This window comes from Paramormyrops kingsleyae, chromosome 21 (assembly GCF_048594095.1).
Source record: "Paramormyrops kingsleyae isolate MSU_618 chromosome 21, PKINGS_0.4, whole genome shotgun sequence".
Classification (NCBI taxonomy): domain Eukaryota; kingdom Metazoa; phylum Chordata; class Actinopteri; order Osteoglossiformes; family Mormyridae; genus Paramormyrops; species Paramormyrops kingsleyae.
The window spans coordinates 1030007-1043218 of record NC_132817.1 but is presented as its reverse complement, the minus strand read 5'-3'; positions in this window follow the sequence as shown (position 1 = coordinate 1043218).

Genomic DNA, 13212 nt, shown 5'->3' with positions numbered 1-13212 from the left:
ATTTTGACCAGTTATTTTCATTAGCTTCTCACGTCAAAACCAGACGTCCTCATGACTCAAAAAGCGTCTCATATTAAACATCCTGATTTGTGAAAAATTTCACAACTGATAATTTGTCCATATATCGCGTGTAAACCCATAAAAAACACATTGAAAAACGCGCGTTTTAAGGAGGACCGGACAGATAGTTCTTAAGGTGGACCAACAGTATAGCCCAAATACACACATTTTAATAATTCCATTAATCATACATGCATTTAAACTGGTTAAAACTGATCAAGATGACTTGTGATGGTCAAACAAGGACCTTTCACATCTTTATATACCCCTCAGACACTGACATTGATTTGTTAAAGCTTTCACAAGTCATATTTTAAGAGCTATGACTGATTAAAGGCCCTAAAAATGACCAAGATGACCTCTGACTGACCAAATCAAAACTTTCACACCTTCATCTATCCTAGAAGGACTCACCCTGATTTGTGAAAGTTTTCACAAGTCATATTTCAGGAGTTATGACTGATTAAAGTACAGTAGTATCTATGGCGGATCAAGGTCTCAACCTAGGTGAATTTAAAGGCCCTAAAAATGACCAGGATGACCTCTGACTGACCAAATCAAAACTTTCACACCTTCATCTACCCCAGAAGAACTCACCCTGATTTGTGAAAGTTTTCACAAGTCATATTTCAGGAGTTTTGACTGATTAAAGTACAGTAGTATTTATGGCGGATCAAGGTCTCAACCTAGGTGAATTCAAAGGCCCTAAAAATGACCAAGATGACCTCTGACTGACCAAATCAAAACTTTCACACCTTCATCTACCCCAGAAGAACTCACCCTGATTTGTGAAAGTTTTCACAAGTCATATTTCAGGAGTTTTGACTTATTAAAGTACAGTAGTATCTATGGCGGATCAAGGTCTCAATCTAGGTGAATTTAAAGGCCCTAAAAATGACCAGGATGACCTCTGACTGACCAAATCAAAACTTTCACACCTTCATCTATCCTAGAAGGACTCACCCTGATTTGTGAAAGTTTTCACAAGTCATATTTTATGAGTTATGAAATATTTATAATAGTAATGACTGAAATCCTATGACATGAAATAAGCACAACAGTACATGGAAATTCAGTTGTGATGAACATCTCTGAAGTCCATGTGTGCTCCTTGACACAACAGAGAGCCACAACAGACATTACAACAATGATACATGAACTTCTCTGTGTTGTGAAAGTTCAAAAATGTTATGTTGAAAGTTGAACATCATTTTATTACAATGAACTATTAGTGTAGTTTAAACATTACATCAAATAGAACAGTAACATAAGTTTAACAAATTACAATGATTAATAAACAATAACACAATAACTTAATAAAATTCACAATGTTAGTTTTTACTTATTATGTACAACATATACAAAACTATGTTTTGTTTGGGTTACTGATGGTGTCAATTTCCTGTTCTGTGAGGTCTGTGCATTTCACATGTGTCCACAACATGCACTCGTCACATTGGATCTACACAGAAAATCACCCAAACAAAACATGGTTTTGTATATGTTGTTCAACTTTCAACATAACATTTTTGAACTTTCACAACACAGAGAAGTTCATGTATCATTGTTGTAATGTCTGTTGTGGCTCTCTGTTGTGTCAAGGAGCACACATGGACTTCAGAGATGTTCATCACAACTGAATTTCCATGTACTGTTGTGCTTATTTCATGTCATAGGATTTCAGTCATTACTATTATAAATATTTCATAACTCATAAAATATGACTTGTGAAAACTTTCACAAATCAGGGTGAGTCCTTCTGGGATAGATGAAGGTGTGAAAGTTTTGATTTGGTCAGTCAGAAGTCATCTTGGTCATTTTTAGGGCCTTTAAATTCACCTAGGTTGAGACCTTGATCCGCCATAAATACTACTGCACTTTAATCAGTCATAACTCCTGAAATATGACTTGTGAAAACTTTCACAAATCAGGGTGAGTCCTTCGAGGATAGATGAAGGTGTGAAAGTTTTGATTTGGTTAGTCAGAGGTCATCTTGGTCATTTTTAGGGCCTTTAATCAGTCATAACTCTTAAAATATGACTTGTGAAAGCTTTAACAAATCAATGTCAGTGTCTGAGGGGTATATGAAGATGTGAAAGGTCCTTGTTTGACCATCACAAGTCATCTTGATCAGTTTTAACCAGTTTAAATGCATGTATGATTAATGGAATTATTAAAATGTGTGTATTCGGGCTATATTGTTGGTCCACCTTAAGAACTATCTGTCCGGTCCTCCTTAAAACGCGCGTTTTTCAATGTGTTTTTTATGGGTTTACATGCGATATATGGACAAATTATCAGTTGTGAAATTTTTCACAAATCAGGATGTTTAATATGAGACGCTTTTTGAGTCATGAGGACGTCTGGTTTTGACGTGAGAAGCTAATGAAAATAACTGGTCAAAATACATTAAAGGCTGTTTTTACGCAATGTATTTATATTTTCTGAATTCACACAACAGGACTATCACAAGGAGCCATAATTCGTATTTTTTCGTGCATATATAAGGTTTTTATGGCCGTTTGCAACGTGAAAAACGAACCGCAAACTAACTTTACCAACGTGTGAGACGTGGGGCGGTTCCCAGGCGGGGCAGCCAAACTGCCGCTCTCTCCCTCAGCAGTCGTAGGTTTTCACCCACCTCCACTAGCTGCTGCTCCTCACCAGTACGGAACCTCCTGTCCAGGAGTTCCCAACACCTGTCAATCAGCCGGTGGGCTACTGGATCCTCCCAGAGATCGAGCAGGTTCGTCCACCGGATAACCTCTTCTACCATGGGGAGAACCTCCCCAGTAGCGCTGAGCTTGTTGTAGAGACTTGTCATTCTGTCACGATCGGGAACAGGCGAATTGGCAAGCAGAGGAGAGGAGCCAGGAAGTCAGGTAAAATGGGGATTTATTTAAGCAACAGGACCAGGGAAGCACGACGGCAAACATTACTGACAAGTCTGGGGAAGACAGACTCAGACGAGGACTAAATACACAAGACTAGGCATACGGAACAGGCAACAGGTGAGTACAAGCAGGGATTAAAACGAGGTAACGAGGTGGGCGTGGCACACACAAGGATCGTACGGAGCTGGGCGTGACAATGATAATACAATTATATACACATGTTCATACATACATATATACTTGTATATACATACATAAAATTTTCTTTAAAAAATATTATATCCTACTGAAGCTATACCACTTGGAGAGGTAATTTTCTCATTAAACATAATATTTTCAAATGGTGATGCTATTGTGATTTTGGGAAATGTTTTAGGAGTAATTTCTTTAATCCAGTGTCTAACTTGTAAGAATTAAAAAAAATATATTTCTTGGGATTCCATATGTCTGGGATAATAATTCAAAACTTATTAAAGAGTCGTTGACATATAATTTTTCCAACATATTTACCCCTTTATGTACCCATGCTTTGAGGGTTCCATCAATAATGCCTGGGGGCACGACGGGGTTCTCTAACAATGGTAAATTTCTAAGTGGGATGTTGTCAAGACCACATATTTTATGTGATTCCACCCAAGTAGCATAAGTATTAATGGGTTCCTAGTGAATGTAGACAATCTTTTTTTTGATTCAAAAAACGGAATAGTCTTTAATGAAATAGCACTCATCTCCCATTGTTCTATTGGTAAGCATCTAACATTAACCTTATCAGGGTGTAACCAAATCCATATAGGCCGAAGTTAATAATTGACACTTTTTATTAATCCCCGTGGGGAAATTCTTTTTACGCCTCCCTCAACTTGCTCTTTGTAGAGCCACACGCTGCCAGGTTGTGAAGCTAGGTAATAATGTCTAAAGTTAGGAAGTTTCAATCCCCCTTTCTTATACGGTGCTTGAAGCTTAAGGAGTTTTACTCTAGGGGTTTTGCCTTTCCAAAGGAAACCTGATAAAACTTTATGTAATTCTTTAAAATAAGATTTTGGAATATTCAAAGGGAGGCACTGGAACTTATACATATATTTAGGTAAGATATTAATTTTGATGACATTGATTCTGCCTATCAATGATATTGGTAGGTCCTTCCATCTCAGCATATCTTCTTTCACTCTGTCTAGGAGTGTGTAGTTATTTTTTTTTTAAATACCTCGTTAAATGTTGATTCAATATGAATTCCTAAGTATTTAAACCCGTTATTGCATATTGATAATGGTTTAATTATATGTTTTTCTTGTTCTGATATATTAATGGGAAAAGCCATACTTTTATCGTAATTCAGTTTGTAACCAGATGTATTACTATAATCTTTAAATATTTTTAATAGAGGGCGAATAGAGAGTTGCGGATTGGTCATATATATCAACAAATCGTCCGCATATAAAGATATTTTGTGATTATTAGTACTGATTTCAACTCCTTTTATTCCATGGTGAAATCTTACTGCTACAGCGAGAGGTTCAATGGCCAAGGCAAATAATAAAGGAGAAATAGGACAACCTTGTCGACATCCTCTAGATAAAGTGAAGGTATTAGACATAATATTATTAGTAAGGATTTGTGCTTTAGGGAAGTTTCAGGTATCCAGTAAACCTAGACCCAAAGCCCATATTATCTAGTGTTTCAAAAAGAAAGGTAGGCTCAATTCTGTCAAAGGCTTTTTCGGCATCCATGGACAATATAAACATTGACAATTTCTTCTTTTGAGCAATATTAATTATATGTAATAGTCTTCTGACATTATCCGCACCTAGTCTGTTCTTAATAAATCCTGTCTGATCTGAGTGTATTACTTTGGGTATAACAGTTTCCAATCTTGAGGCAAGTAATTTGGTCAAAATTTCATAGTCAGCATTGAGAAGACTTAACGGCCTATATGCTCCTAACTTGTGTCTATCTTTACTTGGTTTAGGGAGTAGTGTTATTGTAGCCAATTCCAGAGAGTGAGGAAGTGAACCTCTATCAAGTGATTCTTTAATCATGTTTGTTAAAGGCGTTAACAGTAGTTTTAAAAAAGACTTGTAGTACTCCACTGGAAAGCCGTCTGGGCCAGGGGCCTTGTTATTTTCCAGGTCATTAATGGCTTTGAGTACCTCTTTCTCAGTAATGTCAGAATTTAATAATTCATTATCCTCATCATCAATCTTAGGTAATTGTAATTTATTTAGAAAAAATTTAGCTTCAATATTTCCACAATTATGATCTATCATATAATTCTTCATAGAAATTCTTGAATAAAGTATTAATCTCTCTCGGATCTTTAATATAATTTCCATCATTTAATTGAATCGAATGTATATATCGGTCCAATTCTCTTTCTTAATTTGCCATGACAGTAATCTGCTGGTTTTGTCTCCAAATTCATAATAGTGGTATTTTGTTCTCGCCATATTAGATTTGATCTTTTGAGTTAACAAGTTGTTATATAGGATCCGTTTTTGAGTGAGTTGTGTCAAGGTTTTTTCATTATTTGACATTGAATGCTCTAGTTCCAATGTTCTTATTTCATTTCCTAGTTCCCTTAGTCTTGCTCTTTTTTCTTTTATTTTATAAGCCCCATATGGTAGGATATGACCTCTCATAAATGCTTTAAGTGCTTCCCATATAATGGAATGAGAGGCTGAGTTAGCATTAGTTTCCAAAAAAAAATTTATTTGGGTGGTCATAAACTGAATAAAATTTGGATCCTTAAGCAGTAAGATCTAAACCTCCAGTTTTTAGATTGAGGTGTAATCGTTGTTGGTTCCCATATAAGCTTAGCAGGATTATGATCAGAGATGGAAGCAGAAAGGTAGGTACAGTCCTTCATTTGATGTTCTATTGTCTGTGACACTAAGAAAAAATCTATTCTTGAGTAAACTTTATGTACATTTGAATAGAATGAATAATCAAGTTGGTCTGGGTGAAGGGTACGCCATATGTCACGTAGCCCTAAATCAGACATTCCTTGATTTAAGATGGTAGATGCTTTAAGCTTGGAATTTTTTTTTGAGGATGCATCTTTTGTAGGATCTAGAACTAAATTAAAGTCGCCTCCAATAATATAGTTGCCCTTAATAGTTGCTAATCGTAATATCAGTTTGCTGTAAAAGGTTGGATCGTCATGGTTTGGTCCATAGAGATTTACTAAGGTTATATATTCCCCATTTATCTCACATTCAACAATTATATATCTTCCAGAGTGGTCAGAATATTTGTTAATTAGGTTAAATCATAGCTTTTTCTGTATTAACAAAGCTACGCCCCTCCCGCTGGATGAAAATGATGAGTAAAATACCTGACCCACCCACTCTCTCCTGAGTCTTTTATGTTCTTGATCAGTGAGATGTGTCTCCTGTATAAATGCTATATCGGTGTTAATCCTTTTCAAGTATGATAATATTTTTCCCCTTTTGATTGGATCATTTATACCCCTGACATTCCATGATACACAATTTAAAGAGTTAGTCATTTAAGTTGGGCCCTGCGATATGAGAGATAGGATCCCAACTGCACACACAATAATTTACTGCTATCTTTACACAATGTAAAAGGGACATTTTGTTGCACAAAGGCAATGTAGAAGACTTTAAATCCACCAATATGAGAGGGAAAGGAAAAGAGATAGAAGAAAAAATATAAATATATAAAAAATAAAAGATAAATCGAGAGAAAAAAATAAAAAGGAAAGATAAATAACAAATAAAAATAAAAAAAGGGATAATAAAAGGAAAAAACCTTACAACTACCTCTATACTACCGAACTTGTAGCTATCGCTAACAATCTATAAAACATCTCAATAACTTTGCCTTCAAAAGTGAGTGAGCAACCAGTAAGAGCATATAAGTCACACAATAGTGTACACATTTAGGTACACAGTATTAAAGCATAAATAAGGTAACAAATAAAGTGTCATTATTTAAATGAGGTTCAAGAGATCTATTGTAGCTGAGTTTTCATTCGAGAGGAGATGCCTCGGTATCCTTACCAAAAGAGTCAATAAAGTCTTTAACCTCCGATGGTGTAGAGAAGATCTTGACTTTACCCTTGTGTGTAATCCGGAGTTTGGAGGGATATATGAATGAGTATTCGATGTCGCGATCTCTCAGAGCCCATTTAACCTCCGTGTAGGCCTTTTGTGCATTTTGGAGCTCCGCGCTAAAATCCGGGAAGAAATGGATGCGTCGATTGTCGAAGTAGATTTCCTTTTGCTCTCTTGCGAGTTGAAGGATTTTCCGTCTCTCTCTAAAGTTGAGGAGTTTCACCACAATCACCCTCGGAGTCGCTCTGTTCAGCAAAATGTTTCCCGTTCTGTGCGCTCTCTCCATTATAGGAGGAGAAGGGAAGTTTTCTGCGCCGAGGGTTTCAGGTATGATGCGCTCTAGAAGCAAAACCATATTGCCTCCTTCAGATTTTTCAGGCAGATTAATGATACGGATGTTAGATCTTCTGCTTCTGTTCTCAAGGTCTTGGACTTTGTCTTTTAAATAAGAAACATCTTTCTCCAAGCGACTGATTGTTGAACGAGTGTCTCTTAGGTCATCTTCTGTCGTACTTTGGTTTCAACCTCGACCATCTGCTCGGATAACGTGGACATAGAAGTTTCACTGCGAGCCTACTAGGGCTGGGCGATATGGCAAAAATGTAATCTCGATAATTTTTCCCCATATTGAACGGTAACGATATATATTTCGATATAAGCTGTTAATGCTGCCAGCTTTAAAAGAGTATCCCAACAATGACTGAAGCCACAAAAATTAAAGGGTTCAGTAAATTACATTTTAAAGTATAGTTTATTAACAAAAACAGATGACAGATTTGGCCTTAAAAATTAAAACAATTTACTAAAATAAAAAAATAAATAAATAAAAGTTGTGAAGTATGGTAAAATCAGTAAATGTACAAAATGTAAACAAAATTATTCTAAAAACATAATTTGTAACACAATTAGACCACAGTGTCTGACTTTAAGAGGTAGGTCAAATGTGCAAAACATAAAATTATACAACTTCTAGCTAGTGAACACAATTTGTAAAACTTTCACATTATTATCTTATTTATTTATCTATTTTTTGCCAGGAAAACTAGTCTGTGAACAGTGTCTGGCATTAAGAGGTACATTAAATGTGCATAATGTAAACAAAAATATTCAACTTCTAGCAAGTGCACACAATTTGTAAAACTCTGTTTTTTTTGCCAGGAAGACTAGTCTGTGAGCAGTGACTTTAAGAGGTACATTAAATAAAAGGTAAACAAAAATCAATTTCTAGCTAATGCACTCAATTTGTAAAACGTTTACAGGTTTTTTGCCAGAAAGACTAGTCTGTCCACTGTGTCTGGCTTTAAAGCTGCCCTGTTGCAGCACACAATATTACCACCTGTGCTAAAAGCACGCTCTGAGGGTGAGCTGGTGGCAGGAATACACAAGTAACGTTTTGCCAGGAGGCTCACTCTGGGGAATGTCGCTGCATTGATCTTCCACCATACCAGGGGGTTGGTCTCACTGTCTGCATCAGGAGCTTGCAGGTAGCTGTTTAGTTCAGTTTTTTGCACACACCCATGGCTCTTTGGATTCTCTGGTCTCTCATACTCCCCTCTGATGATGAAGAAAACAGTATAGGCACATGCTCAGATCTTTACAAGGCAAAGATTTTTATAAAAAAAATACTTGTTTGTGATGATAAAAAGTATTTTGTGATGATAAATTACAATGTTTTGAGATTTTCAAACAATAATGAGAAACAACATTTAGACCACACACACTAGGGCTGTCTTTTTATCCCACAATTCGGAGTTAAATAAAGGCTATTTCACACTGCCCCAATAAACTGACATAATGGCTTAAGCATGCAATGACAACAAAAATGGAATGAATTATGAGAAATTATCATGTTATTATTGTAGAACAGATGCATTACTCACTTTTTAAAACATTTACATCATGTAACATGCTTAATATATATGCATATTTATTAAATAGCGTCAAGCAGGTCTAGACGATCATTTATTTATTTATATCTGCCTTTACAGCGCACAACCACACGCAAGTTGGTGTTTGTTAGGGCAGTGTGAATACAACAGCATTTTCTAAATTATGCAGTCAAACGTGATAGCCTTAAATGCTGTGAAATCGTAGGATATGTTATAAATCCTCATATGCTGTTTTAGCACTGAAAACTTTAACTTTAGTAGATGCTTAACTTACCAATGGCTAGATGCAGCCGGTGACCAAAACACTGTAGGCGAGTCCAGTTTTTAAGTGAGACAGCCTTAACAATGTTTGCGCCGTTGTCCGTTGTAATGCACACCTGGCGGTCCTCGCTAAGGTCCCAAGATGCGAGTGCATCCTCCCAGACGCGCAGAAAGTATTTCCGCAGTATTGTTGTCTGGAAAATATGCAGTCTGCAAGCATCTTGATTGCAGACCCCAGTCCTCGTCGATGTAATGAATGGTGAGGCTCAAATATGGCTCGGATGTGTGGCTGGACCATAGGTCGGTGGTAGTGGCAAAGTATTTCACGTTCCTTAGATTATTTTCCAGCTTTCCGCGGCACTCTTCATACAGCTGAGGTAGTGCGGTTTTGGAAAAGTATTTTCTGCCAGGGAGTTCGTACCTGGAGTCAAGCACTTTCACTAATTTCCTAAACCCGTCTTGTTCTACTGTGCTTAGGGGCATCATATCTTTCGCTAGAAAGTTAGAAACGACTCTGGTTATATCCTTGCTCCTTTTGGAACACCTTTCATAAGGTGTAATGGCCACGAAAGACGACACGATCGATTTCTGCTTTGGTACAGCCCCACTGCTAGCCCTGCTAGTTGACGGAGTAGCATCGGCCCGCATTTTCATGCTTTCAGTGTGGTTGTTTGGGTGATGCTTTTTTAGGTGATGGAATAGGTTGGATGTGTTGCCAGTCTTGGTTTTCACAAACCAACGACATATTTTACAGATCGTTTTAATCTGTGCCTCGTCATTTTTCAGATAGCTAAACCACTTCCATATAATGGAATTCGTGCTACCTTTTTTGTCGACAATTTCAACATCTTTGGATAATAACTCGAGGTTAGATTCACTTTCGTCACTGCTTCCACTCATTTTTTTTTTGTCGTCCTGGTGTCAAGTTTGCTTTGCAAAGTGCGGTAGGAAATTAACTTTGACGTGCACGGCACGCGCAAGCTGCACGCTGATTGGCTGTTGTATTGTTCTGCTGTGTGATTGGCTCTTAGATTAATCCATATCGAGCAAAAAATGTCTAGACCTTATCATCATTATTAAAATAAAATAAATCGCGATTCGATATGATATCGTTTATCGGCCCAGCCCTAGAGCCAACTTATTTTGTATGTTGTTAGTCACTTTGTCAATTTGTTTACTAATTTCTTCTTTGCTGGCTTTAATTTCTTTCCACACCGTCTGTAGCAATATTTCACCTTCCGCGTCACCGACCATGTTAGGTAACGTGTTGGGGTTGTTAGCCTCGAGAGTGTTGACAGCTGGTCGAGATTTACTTCCCTTTCGTTGGAAATTGTATCCTGCCATAAACGATAGTAACTTCACGCTAACTTAACCTACTCATTAGTCCAGGGGTCGGCAACCCTAGGCACGCGTGCCACAATTGGCACGCGGAGGAATTTCGGGTGGCATGCTGACGGTGATCACAATAGAGACCTGCACTCCTGCGGGAGTACCGCGGGACCCAATGCACCGAGTGCGGCGCGAGACAAGATTTGATGGGTGAATGCGGATGCGGGCGGTAAGGTCCTCATGTATGTGCGGGTTGCGGGAGAATAGAATTAATCGCAGGACTCCCGCAAAATGGAATTATCTTAAAATTAATTTATTAAAAACAAGTACTCTATTATTTATCTACTGCACAAAAGCAACAAGAACGACTAAATTAAAGGCTAACGCTCTGAAGCAGTATTAGGCCAAATGCTTTTCTGTTTGACCACTTGAGAAATCAACGTTTATTATTATTTTGTTTCATTGCAATATTATTAGCCTATTTCTAACTGTTCTGAGTGTATTTCTATGTTCTGAAAAGCTCCTCATTCATGTCCATGTTCATCATTCCATTTAATTAAACTCAAATAAAACAAAACATATTTGTTTATTTTCCGTTTCTTTTTTATATACACTCAAAAGGGAAGCAAGTGAAACAAATAACAGAGTAGCGGGAAGAAGTGGTAAAAATAAAACTACTCATATGTTTACCTGCGGGATTTTGCGGGCGGAAGTGGGACAAAACTTGAATACTGCGGGCGGGAGCTGAAGAAAATAATATATATATTTTTTTGCGGAAGCGGGACTGAAAAATTTGTCCCGCGCAGGTCTCTAGATCACAACCCTAATTATTAAACACATAAAAATTTTAAAGACGTCTTCTATGATGTTGAAATGTCATTGGCTGTTGCTTGGTGCGCCTGCTGCTTTGGTTTGATTACTCGATGGTAGCCCCCCCCCACCCCCATCGTTAACATGGCACGCGGACTAACAAGAAAATATATAATTGGCACCCCATGTCAAAAAGGTTGCCGACCCCTGCATTAGTCTATCAGGTTGGAAAATTAAATAAGGATTTGGATTGATAATATAGCTCGTCAGAGGAGCTCACTGAAGCACATCATTCTTCATCGCCTGCATCATGTGCCCCAACTCATCCTAATTTAAAATTTCTCTATGACAAAACAATCCTTATGCAATTTTAAGAAAAGTGTGAACTATATACAGTATGTCTGGTGTTTTTTATTTTGTGGCTGTTAGGGGCCTTGTAATACCCATTTTGTTAAGGCGCGCCTACTGTCGGCTTAAGAAAATTACAACTGTTTCGCCGGGCTACCCTTGACTGCGCGCTTGTGCGTGTACCCCTGGTTTATTTCTGTAGTTAAGGCTGAATTTTTATACTGATTTAACAAATACAGCTAAAGTTTTTTATACCTTTAAACATTAACAAAATCAGTTAATATCTTTTCTTTAAATTTCACAAGTCTATTTCTATCTGGTTTTTCGCGATAAGTTGCGTGAATGCCTAAGTTAGTGTGCTTTGGGTCTGCATACACGTCGTTCTCCTGACAAATAATTATGCCTGATTTCACAGACCTGAAGTTAAACTCTAAAGCCCTGACCCCCGTACGTTTGATTGTACGCGTGCGCCTGTACAAATATTTACTGAAAAACCGTGTTTATTAAAAAAACTAATGCTTTATTCTGTCAAAGTTTTAAAATATGTTTTGATGCTTGATGCTGCTAATTACTATAGTTCCTATACGGACCTACTCCCCGGAGTCAGCGACAGCACGTTCATGTTAAAGAGAATTATTTCTAGTTTAAAACTAGTCGCATGGCGGCTTTTAACCATCCCCGCTTCTGGGTTAATGTCGTACGCTCATTTTAACAAGGATTACCGGCGTTATTCCTTGATTCTTGTTGTCGAAAATGTTTAGGGCACTTTATTATTCAAATTGGCAGAAAAGTGCTTCATTACTTTAAAAAACGTCATGGTTAACCCCCTGATGTACATCAGTACTCTCCTTTCTCCCCCTTTTTTCTGAAACAGGATGGCGTTGACGACGTCACCTGTTTCAGAAACATCCAAATGGAACGGGATCAAATAATCTGGGAGGGCTAGGTCTGCGGCCTGGGCTAATCTCTGCTTTAAAGTGATAAAAGCCTCTTCAGATGCCTGGTCCCAATTGAGATATGCACTAAGGCGACGTAGGCCGTGCTCTCGGACCAGGGCCCTCAGGGGCTGTGTGAGCCCCGTGTAATCTGGAATGTAAGTGCGACTGTAACCTGTGAGACCTAAAAAGGACAGCATGTCTTTTACTGTAGTGGGTTTTGGGTGCTGCAGGATAGCTGAACGATGTGCTGGGGAGAGACCTGTCCCTGCGCTGGACAACACTCGGCCTAAAAAAGATACCACTGTCCGCGCAACCTGCAGTTTATCTTTACTGACCTTGAACCCTTTTTCCGAGAGTCGGAGCAGTACGGACTGAGTAGCCTGTAGGGCCTCTTCTGATGTTGGGGCAGCGATCAGGAGATCATCAACGTATTGGATGAGGGTGACACCGTCCGGGAGATGACATCCCTGCAAAGCCTGCTTTAAGGCCTGATTAAAAATACCTGGAGAAAGGGCAAACCCTTGGGGCAGGCGAGTGTACCTCAGCTGACAGCCCTTGTACGTGAAAGAGAATATGTCTCTGCACACTTCTGCTAGAGGCAGACAGA